Genomic DNA, 11,306 nt, shown 5'->3' with positions numbered 1-11,306 from the left:
GGCCCGCCTGCTGGGACAGCAGGGAAGGGGTCTGAGCCAGGTGCCATGGTTGTACCAGTGTCATACTGCGCAAGAGGGGGTACCAGTGCTGGTGTGGCCAGTCTGGTGCAATCAGTACTGTCCTTGACTTGTCCTGTTTGCTCTTTAGTAGAACCTTTGAGAGGAGAGGCAGAGGGAGAAAGGCATAAACCGAGAGGCTTTTGCAGGTAAAGGACAGGGCATCCACTTTCCAAGCTTGACTGTGGGGAGTTCTTGTGCAGAATTTGTTCAATTGGTAGTTCTCAGGGGAGGCAAACTGGTCTACCTCTGGAGTCCCCCATTTGTTCCTCAGGAGGTTGAATATTTTGGGTTCTAGTTTCCATTCGTGTGGGTCCATGAGATTTCTGCTTAAGTCGTCAGCCAGTGAATTTAGTTTGCCTGGCAGGAATTGTGCTTGTAGGTGTACTTGGTAGCTCAAGGCTGTGTTCCACAGAGCCATGGCTAGTCTGCAGGTTCCCCCTGCTTGTTTATGTACCACATAACTGTGGAGTTTGTCTGTTTTTACCAATAGTTGTCCTGGAAGAGTACGGTCTTTGAAGGCTGTCAGAACATTCTGTATAGCTAACATTTCTTTTTGATTAATATGCAGGTGCATCCGTCTTGGGTTCCATTTGCCCTGAATGCACTGCTCTGCCATGTGAGCCCCCCATGCATAGTCTGATGCATCTGTTGTAAAGGTTTGGGCGGCAGGAGGTAGAGTGAAAGGGGGTCCCTTGTTGTGGTAGCAGGCCTCTGCTCACCAAAGAAACTCTGTCCTTATACAAGGAATGACAGGAATCATTGTTTCCAGGTCCTGAGAATGTTGACACCATAGGCTTTTTAGATACCATTGGAGTTCCTCATATGCAGTCTTGCATATGGAATTAGTAGAATGCAAGAGGCCATGAACCCCAGAGCTTGCAGTATTTTCCTTGCAGATATCTGGGGTTTTGAGGCCAATAGTTTGAAGTAGGTTGTCAAATAAACTTGTTTCTCCAGAGTGAGGAATGCCACCTGGGAAGTTTTGTTCAAGCTTGCTCCCAGGAATACAATCTGCTGGCAAGGTACTAGGTGAGATTTCTTATCACTGATGGTGTACCCCAGTGAGATTAGAAGTTTCTTTACGAATTCCAGGTGTTGTAATAGCAAGTCCTGGCTTTCTGCCTGAATCAGACAATCGTCCAAGTATGGGTAAATTTGAATATTTCTCTGCCTGCAAAATGCAATGGCTGGAGCTAGACACTTTGTGAACACCCTGGGCGCAGTAGATAAGCCAAAGGGAAGTGCAGAGAACTGAAAGTGCATGTAGCCCACCCTGAAACGCAGGTATTGTCTGCGGGATTCTCTTATATGTATTTGCAGGTAAGCTTCCTTTAAGTCTAGGGTTGCCAGCCAGGTATCCTTGGCTAGCATAGGAAGAAGCTGTTGAAGAGTTAGCATTTTGAATTTTGGAACCACCAGAAAGGTGTTGAGAATAGACAGGTCCAGGATAGGATGCCAGGAGTTGTCTTTTCTGGGTACCAGAAAAAGTCTTGAATAAAAACCTTGCCCATTTTGTTCTGCTGGGACAGGTTGAATAGCCCTGATACTGAGAAGAGAGAGAACCTACTGTTGGGCCTCCACCCATTGATTTGGGGGTAGGTCTGGCCAAACATTTGGGGTTGGCAGTGTGTGGAAGTGGAATCTGTATTCTTGGGAAACTATGTTCAAAACCCATTTGTCCTGGGTAATGAGTTCCCAGTTTTTTGCATGCAGGGCGAGCTTTCCTCCTAAGGGAGCAGGTAGTTGAGCAGAGCTTGGAAGGGTTAAGGTTAAGTCATTGTGCCATTTTTCCATAGGGGGGTGGCTTACTACTCCCTGCTTTGGAAGTGGGAGCCCCCCACTGCTTAGATCTGTACATAGCCTGAGACTGTAGCCTTGGTGGTCTGCTGTTCCTGGGTTTGGACTGAGAAGGCCTGGAAGGGAATGGAAAGAACCAGTTCATTGAAGGTCAATGCCTACTGAATCTGGGAGGCTGTACTTGTAGGAAATCTTTAACAGTTTGCATAGATTTAGCTTTTTCCTCCATCCTTTTGAAGACTTCTTCTGCTTCGTTGCCAAAAAGGTGGTCTTGGTTTAAGGGAGCATCCAGTAATTTAGCTTTAACATGATCTGGCAAGTTTTGTTCCTTAAGCCAAGCATGCCTTCTAAGTACAGACCCAGTGACAGCAGCCCTGCAAGATGTTTCTAAAGTATCAAAACCACATTGCAAAGTATGTTTACCAACATGTTCTGCAGAATGCATTAAATCTTGCAAGTCTTTGTGTTAAGCACAGTCAGGAATCAACATCATTTTCTGTTTAAGTAGCCCCATAATATGCTGCTGATAGTTTAACATATGAAACTGGCAATTTAAAGCCCTAATGGCTAAAGTAACAGAAGTGTATACCTTCTTACCCCATTTATCTAAGGCTCTAGAATCTCTATCAGAAGGGGTAGGATTTTTGGCAGCAGTAGCCTTAATGCCTTTTGGTCCTTGGGAAATGGTCTCTGGATCCGCAGAAGGATTCTTGAATAGGAACTTGTGACAGTCAGGTACTCTGTAGTACCCGTCAGGTTTTCTGGGAGCTGGAGGTAAAGTGTCTGGGATAAGGCTAGATTCCAAGAAAGCATTACCTACAATCTCCAGAACAGGAGGGATAGCCAAAGGCCTGTGTTGAGGCAGGAGTAAGAATTCCCTGTCTCTTTTTGGACTCATAATAATCCTGGCTTTCCCAGCGGAAATGCTCCCTAAGATTATGCAAGGTTTCACCGAAAGAAAAATCTTCTGGAGGGAAAGCAGAGGGAATAGAATAATCTGCATCAGAATCCTCATAAGTAGATATGGGCAAATCCTGGTAATCAGACTGAGCAGAGATATCAGATTCCTGATCAGAAGAATCAGAAAGAAAATCATTTATAGGTCTCTTAGAGGGGGAAGGCTGGCTTCCCCTAATTAAAGTAATAAGGTCTTCAACTATTCTAAGCATTTGTTTTTTAGGCATATGGGCCTGAGTCTGCGGTTTGGTTGTCGGTTTTCTAGGCGTAGTGCGAGTTTTTGGCCTGAGGAATTTGGTACTTCTGGATGGAAACAATGCCATCGGTTTAATATGAATGTCTGTAGGCCTGAATATACCCTCAAAAGCCGGTGCCTGCATAGCGGCTCCGGACCCATCCGAGGTAGAGACATCCGCAGGTCCCATAGTCGAAGAAGCATCTCGCAGCATACCGGACTCCGAATGGGTCTCAGTAGAGGTCTGCGAATCTGAAGTAGCGGGTATCAGGGGCTGTGAAAGCGCCACACTGAGTACAAGTGGACTGGCGACTAGCTTAACGGAAGCATCGTCTGCAGTTTTGGACCTATGCAGTCTGTCTCTGTCTTTATCCTTACTTTTTTTGGAAAATCGGTAGTTGGATGGCTTAACAAAGCCATTTCGGAGTACTGAGATTGAGTACGAAAGTAAATGGCTGCAAAAATAGATCGATGACGAACAGTTCAGGTGTTGAACAAGGCACAAAACTGACAGCGAGGGACGTCATGGTCTGGGCCTAAACAGGGAATGCAGTAAGAATGAAAATCTCTATGTGGTATTTGCTTTCCACAGGTAAGACAATTGTTAACTTTTACTGACATCGGTTGGAGGAAGAAAAAGGATCCCTAACGGGGTACTTATCTTTTTTGAAGACTTTGGGTCTGAAACTCGAAAATGATAATTCCAGGAGACGGACGACTGGCACTTGTGAACTGCTTCTGCTTTGGGCACCGCATGGCAAGAAAGAATGACGTAATGGCTTCAGCTGCATGTTTTATACCCCCGACGACTTGACGTCAGGGAAGAAGCTACAGCATCCAACGCAGAAATCCGAAGACTCTGTTATTCAGACCAGCTGAGGGCTACCTGCAGGCAGATAAAACAAATGTGATGACTGCAGCAGTGAAACACGAAGAACATCAGTTTTGTATTTGCTGAAAAGTCAAACTAAACAATGCTGAAGAAGCTGGACTAGGAGAATGAAATGGCAGTAGGAAGACAAGTTTCATGCCACATGTAGTTTTGCTACCAAATGCTAAACTACTGTAAAAGAAATTATGTCATCTAAGAATACAGCATCCATGGGACCAGATGACATCCCGGGCTGGTACTATATGAACTACAAAATGAACTGGTACCTCACCTAAGTGTCATGTTTAATCACAGCCTCACCTCAGGCTTCATGCCTACTGAGTGGCGCACAGCTACAGTTATCCCACTCCACAAGGAGGGATCCACCTTGGATCCCGTGAACTACCATTCCATCAGTCTGACGAGCCTGATCTGCAAGAGCATGGAATGTATTATCATGGAACTTATAAACAAAGACATTGGCAACCTTCAAACATTGGACCTCACCCAGTTTGGGTTCGGGAAGGGCCAATCTTGTCTCTTGAACCTGATTGACTTCTTCGAATCAGTCTCCAGAGCTGTGGACGAGGGTAAAGCGGTCCACACAGCCTATCTGGACCTCACCAAGGCCTTCGACACCATCCCCCACTCAGGAATCATAGATAAAATTATTAAGCTGGGCATAAATCCCTACGTCACTCGATGGGTTGCCAACTGGGTTACTGACAGAACCCAGACTGTAAAAGTTTCTGACTCCAAATCCATCTCCAAACAAGTGACAAGTGGAGTACCTCAGGGTTCAGTCCTGGGACGGCTCTTGTTTGGAATCTACTTCTCTGAAGTACAGGCCAACACTAAGGGACTCTAGCTAACAAAGTTCGCAGATGACTGCAAACTGGGAGGCATTATTGAATCCCCAAATGATGTGGATATTCTACAAAAGGGCCTTACAGAAACAGATGCTTGGTGCCAGAGCCATGAGCTCAAGCTTAATGCCAAAAAATGTATAGTTATCCCCTTTGGGTAAAAACAAGCACCCATGAATTACCACATAGGTGGCAGTACACTAAATACCGAAAGTGTGATGAGAGACTTAGGGACACAGGTGAACAGTGGTCTCACCTTCAATAACCACATCACCACAACAGTGAGGAAATCCTTCTATGTGTCACACCTCATCACTAAGGGCTTTTCATCCCGTAAAAAGGAGGTCATTGTCCCACTGTACTTATCCCTCATTAGACCCATTATAGAGTACAATGCCCCGATTGGTATGCACCTCACAAGACATCTGCAACAGCTGGAAAGGCCACAGAAATACCTCACTAAAAGAATTACAGGCCTAAAGCAGATGCCCTATGCTGACCATCTAAACAAACTCCAGCTAAACTCTGTAGCATATCGTCTAGTCAGAGGCGATCTCTGCTTAACATACAAGGCCATGTCAAACCCTGAGCTGTTGGACATACTCTACTTAAAAGAAATCCCAATCCCTCAGAGCCACATGCTCCAGGGATCTAACCCTTGTCATCACAATCAACAAAACATGCTGGAGGGATAGGTTCCTGACCCAGAGACTCCCCATACACTGGAATAGACTGCCCATACATGTCAAGCAGACTGCCTCCTTGGTCCTCTTCAAAAGGAACCTTGACGATTGGATGGGAGATAGGAAATTCACCCCGGGGATTACGTCAATCACCCTGCTAGACAGGGGTCCAGGGAAGTAAAACTTGTTATGGCTAGGCTTGTATAGGCCCTAGGGCTGATAGCCTAATACCAGCCTATGAACCTATGAACCTTGCTTGCATAATTTGTACATGCATAATTTTTTGACCAAAATAAATCATCCCCAGCACCCCCCCTACAAAAACATTGTTCCCTACACATCAATAGTAATGATCTCCTGTGAAATCAGCAACATTCTACAAGATCTTTTTTATAAATAACTCTCTTACTCTGAAATATAAAAATCCATGAAAGTCTCAGAGTAAATACCAAAATGTAACAAATTTGGAAGCAGGTAGTTAGATGACGTCTTATTCATAGTATTTACGTTGTTCAGTAAGCGTACAAAGTTTAGCTGTCATCTTAATAACTGATTAATGCTATAATCCTACAGGTCAGGACTCTACTTCACTTGCACAATACCCTCAAGTTAAAAGATAATTATAATACAAGTGAAATTTAACAGACACTTGAGTGTAAATGACACCTCTCCAGGATATAAACATTTTTTTTTTGCAAATACTGTTTTTCTAATCAAACATTATGTTTTGCTCAGAAAGTTCACTTTCTTTCCAAAATGCCTTTACCATGAGATACACAATGGCTTCCCATAGCTTTGTTAAAAATGATAAAATAATTGTGTAAAAGCAGTAACAGCACTGTGATTGTGTGATTTATTAAATTCAGTTTTCAAGATCACATTACACTGTAAACCAAAACAAATTCTGAAATGTACATGTTACCATCTTGCAAATCAAATGCATTTTTTAAATAATTAAAGCATAATAAATAATGCAGATATGAAAAAAAAAAGAAATGAACTATGATTACAAGAAACCATAAGATGGTTCACTTGTATTGGATTAGAGAGAGAGACATCAACTCAAAATTACATACACAACTGTCTTGCTACTGTACACCTTGATTTGGAATTGTCGCATGCAAAAACAGGAATGTTCCAGTGTTTATCTCACAACAGCAGAATCAGCAGCATTACAGCAAACATATTTTACAACAGGCACAGGTCAGCACGAAGTACATCACTTATTAACAGGTAGTTTTCATAAAGACACACAAACATTTAAAATGTAAAAATTCACTGTGAACACTCTACAACATAAAGTCAATCACAGGTTACATACTTTATTAAGATCCTACTAAAATTTAGGATCTACCGAGTTACACTACCAAATATTTTACAATGGAAAGTACAAAATCATTTAAATTATCTTTAAAGATGTAAAACAAACCTTATCAGTGAAACATGGATTTCATTCTTTAGTGTTCACTTTTTTAAGCATTACTATCAAAATACAATAAACTCTTCTGTTATCTCATTATTCAAGCCAGTTGTACACCTGAACTTTACTCTTAAAACAATATATTAACAGCTGTTATGGTGCAAAAAAAAAAAAAAATAAAATAAAAACAATTCTTACGTTAAGACTTCCATAGTGATATAATCAGCAATTACTTTCTATCCTCTTTCTTTTCTTTTTTTGTAGAGGTATCAATTTTAAATATAATTTAAATGAACTCACAAACTAGTGCAATATATACATATTATATATATAATATAATACAAAATACTACACAGATGCTTCGGAAAGTTTAGCAGTTTACAACACAGTCATTAAACCTAACACACACTAAATGAGAGAGTGTACACAGCCATTGTGCACTTTCAGCTCATTAGCTCTTACTTTTATGTACAGAAAATACCATAACTTTTAAGGCAATGGAATATTTACTTGTATAAGCTGAAACCCCCGGTTTCATCTTTGGCAGTTATGGTAGGAACACATACAGCACTGTGTGCAACACTGGCTAGCAGAGAAACAGCAGTATATTACAAGCACATGCAACTCATCCACTTCTTAGCCAACAGAAAAAAAAAACATCTTTTAAATGAGAAAATAGTGCACAAAGTTGTTAAGTTCTGAGAATAGCACAGTCTGCCTCTTTTTCCCCTATGGCACATTCATAATTAACAGACTGGTACCATAATTTCTACTTTTGCTAAAATACTAAAGGCAAAAGTTAATAGCAGCATGAATTACAAGCACGCTCCCACTTCTAATATGTCAGCAATGTTAGTGAGCAACAGTAAAAATACTGTTACATTTTTTGCACACTGTTTTACATCAATTTTTATGGAACATTGTCATATTTCTATCTTAAAATTTCTACAGTATATGTCAAATTAAATTTGCTGTTTGCCTGTTTATATAATATACATCTCTGATGTATATTAACTGAAGTGACTCTCTAGCAAGAGTTGTTTCCACCTTGAAGAAGAATATAAATCTACAGAGAAAACTGATCCCAGCACTTCACTCAGATTTAGAATTCTAGTGATGTAGTACTTCGCTGTTTACCCAGTAAATATAATGTAAACTATGCTATACACGAAGCATATGTATTTTTGCAGTTTAAAAAAGTATTACGAACCTTGGAAAAGAAGGCTACAACACATGACACACTATAAAGAACTGCAAGGCATGAGGACAGACTGCTGAAATCTGAATATGTCTTTTTATCTGGTTTTCATCTGTCTCTCTGGCAGAGCTGGGGTTGCTCTCCCTTCCTAATAAAATGTCCCTTTTCCTGTAGCAGTGTTCCCAATTTACACACTACTATGATGGCGTGCATCACTGTAAAACCACTATGAAGCAGTGGTATAATGAAGGCCAAGAAAGTGCAACCCTAACATCCACCAAAACAATATTTGTTACTACTCCACCTCTTAAATCTGACTGAAAAACATCCACTAATGTGAATTTTTAAAGACACAGCAGTTTGGACATGTGATACCAAGTTAAGCTTTCTCTTACCAGAGTCTGCAGAAAGTACTTCAAAAGCCTCTAAATAAATGACCTGGATGTAAGACATTCTGAGTGGAGAAGTGAGGCAGAAGTTATACTCTTCAGGAAAAAAAATGGCAAGCAATCCTGTCCATTTATCAGTTTACCTTGAAAGGATCACATGGAGAATAACTGAGTCAATGTGATATGCATTCATATTCATTTACCCAATGTTTTGTCAAAAGCAGCTTTATCGCAACTTTTCTTGGGTAAGACAGCTTCTTATTAAGGCTAGAATTGCTACCATTGGATGAGGCAAAAACTGGACAAAAGCCATGCCCCTTACTCTGCCCCTTGGACCACCCCTATTCACTCCCATATTATAATGTAAATGTGCACATTAGCTCATCACTGCAGGTGCTGGAATAGTTTGTTTTACTTATTCTCTTTGGCACAACTGCAGGAGCTGCAGTGTCATTGTTAACCTCTGGTAAGATACACTGCACTAAATCTTTGCTTGTACAAAAAAAAACTGCCATGTAGATGCTGTGACATTACACATTCTGGTACTTGGAGTATGTAAAGTGATTTCCAGACAACTTGATCAGTGTAGGGTTGCCACCTTTTCAAATGCCCAAAGTGGGACATTTTTGGTACAAACGTCAGATTTTGCAGGCCAAAACATACCCACGGCCAGTACAAAGTACAGAACTTCACTTTTTTGCCTAACTAAAGCTTGTTCTTGTAGTATTTTAGTTGCTTACTCTGTTTCTTATAATATTTAGGTGTTTCAGATACAGAATAAAGTACAGTTTTGTACCTACCATAAATGTAGATGTTCGAGTGTTCACCCTGCTGCAGTCATCACACTTAGGTTATCCTGTCGTCAGACGGTCCTGCAGTTGGCCGGAATTCCAAAGTCTTGATCCGGTGTCGGCTGCTGTCGCTTCTTCCCTGCCGTCAGTGCGCCAGGGGTATATATAATGCATCCAATGCCATTTTCTTCAGTTTTTCTTGCCCCAGATGTCAGGTGCCCCAAAACGTTGGTCAGTAATTAGCACCAAATTAAGTAATTTTTGCACAAACACAAAATCCCTCCAGCTATAAGCAAATACATCAGGAAGGTATTGTAGAGATTTAGCCAGTTAGATCAGAGGAGATGGAGGGAGGGTAACCTGGACTGCAGCAGGGTGAACACTCGAACATCTACATTTATGGTAGGTACAAAACTGTACTATGTTCATTGTGTTACCCTGCTGCAGTCATCACACTTGGGTAGAATCCCAAAGCTATGGATGGGTGGAGGAGTTATAGAGGGTTAGAGGAGGCTAGAAGGTCCTGCAGAACTGCAGTGGCGAAGCCAGCCCTAGTCTTAGAGTAAAGTGGTAAGTGATAGTGTTTGGTAAAGGTGTGTACTGAATTCCAAGTTACAGCTTCCAAAATCTCCTTGGTTGGAATCCCCCTGAGGAAGGCTGTAGATGTAGCTGTTGCCCTGGTAGAGTGGGGCCTAATGGTAGCAGGAACTTGTTTTCCATAATGGGTATAGCAAAAACAAATGCAATGTCCTATCCATTTGGAAATGGTTTGTTTTGATATAGCCTTCCCTTGTGAAGCTGTAGCATAGGATACAAAGAGCTGGTCAGATTTTCTGAAAGCCTTAGTTTTATCCAAGTAGTAACAAAGTTGCCTGTGAATGTCCAAGGAATGCAGGAGTCTTTCTCCTTTGTTCTGTGGGTTTGGGAAGAAGGTGGGTAAGTGAATGGTTTGATTTAAAGACACACTGGAAACCACCTTAGGCATGAAGGAAGGATTAGTTCATAGAGAAACTCTGTCTTGATGGAAAATGAGGAAAGGTTCCACTGCCATTAGTGCCTGCAATTCTGAGACTCTTCTAGCTGAAGTTATTGCTAGCAGCAGGGCAGTCTTCCATGATAGGAACTGCAGATCTGCAGAGAAAGCTGGTTCAAAGGGAGGCAGCGTAAGCTTTTCCAGAACAAAATTTAGGTCCCATGTTGGTGTAGGCGCTCTCCTGAGGGGCCTAATGTTTTTTGCCACTCTGAGGAACTGCCTTAAAAGTGGATGCGAAAATAAGGATGGTTTCGTGTTGTAGTGGGCTGAAATAGCTGATGCATGGATTTTAATGGAAGAAAAAGAAAGTCCTTTGTGCAACATCTCAGTTAAATACTGTAGAATCTGAGGCATGTGAGGCTGAAGTGTGTTTTGGTCTTTAGCTTGGTTCCAGGCACAAAACGTTTTCCATTTGTCCGAATAGGCCTTCCTGGTGCTGGGCATCCTAGCTTCCAGAATAACATCCATAACTGCTTGGGAAAGAGGAGCTGGCTGAATGTTTAGGTGATATGCTATTTAAGGTTTTTAGCTGGCTGTGAAGAATCTGATTGTTTTGCTGTGTGAGCAAATGGGCAATTTGTGGTAAAATCCAAGGTGGGCCCTGGGCCATATTCTTCAATAGTGGGTACCAGTGCTGGTGTGGCCAGTCTGGGGCTATGAGTATCAGTCATGGTCTCTCCTTTCTGACTTTCAGAAGCACCTTTGTGAGGAGACACAATGGAGGGAAGGCATATACTGTCAGGTTTTTCCAACTGAATGAGAGTGCGTCCACTTTCCAAGCTTGATGGTGAAGTGCCCTTGTACAAAATTTTGTTAGTTGATAGTTTTGAGGACTGGCAAATAGGTCTATGTCTGGAAGGCCCCATTTTTGAGTTATCATTGCAAATACTTGTGGATCCAGTTTCCACTCGTGAGGATCCATGAGGTTTCTGCTGAGGTCGTCTGCCAATGTGTTCTTTTTTCCTGGCAGGAATAGAGCTTGTAACTGAACTTGGTAAGCCAGAGC

Source organism: Protopterus annectens, chromosome 6.part0 (assembly GCF_019279795.1).
Source record: "Protopterus annectens isolate FY-2018-M chromosome 6.part0, PAN1.0, whole genome shotgun sequence".
Taxonomy (NCBI): domain Eukaryota; kingdom Metazoa; phylum Chordata; order Ceratodontiformes; family Protopteridae; genus Protopterus; species Protopterus annectens.
The sequence above is the reverse complement of the archived record's forward strand: the minus strand, read 5'-3'. Positions refer to the sequence as shown.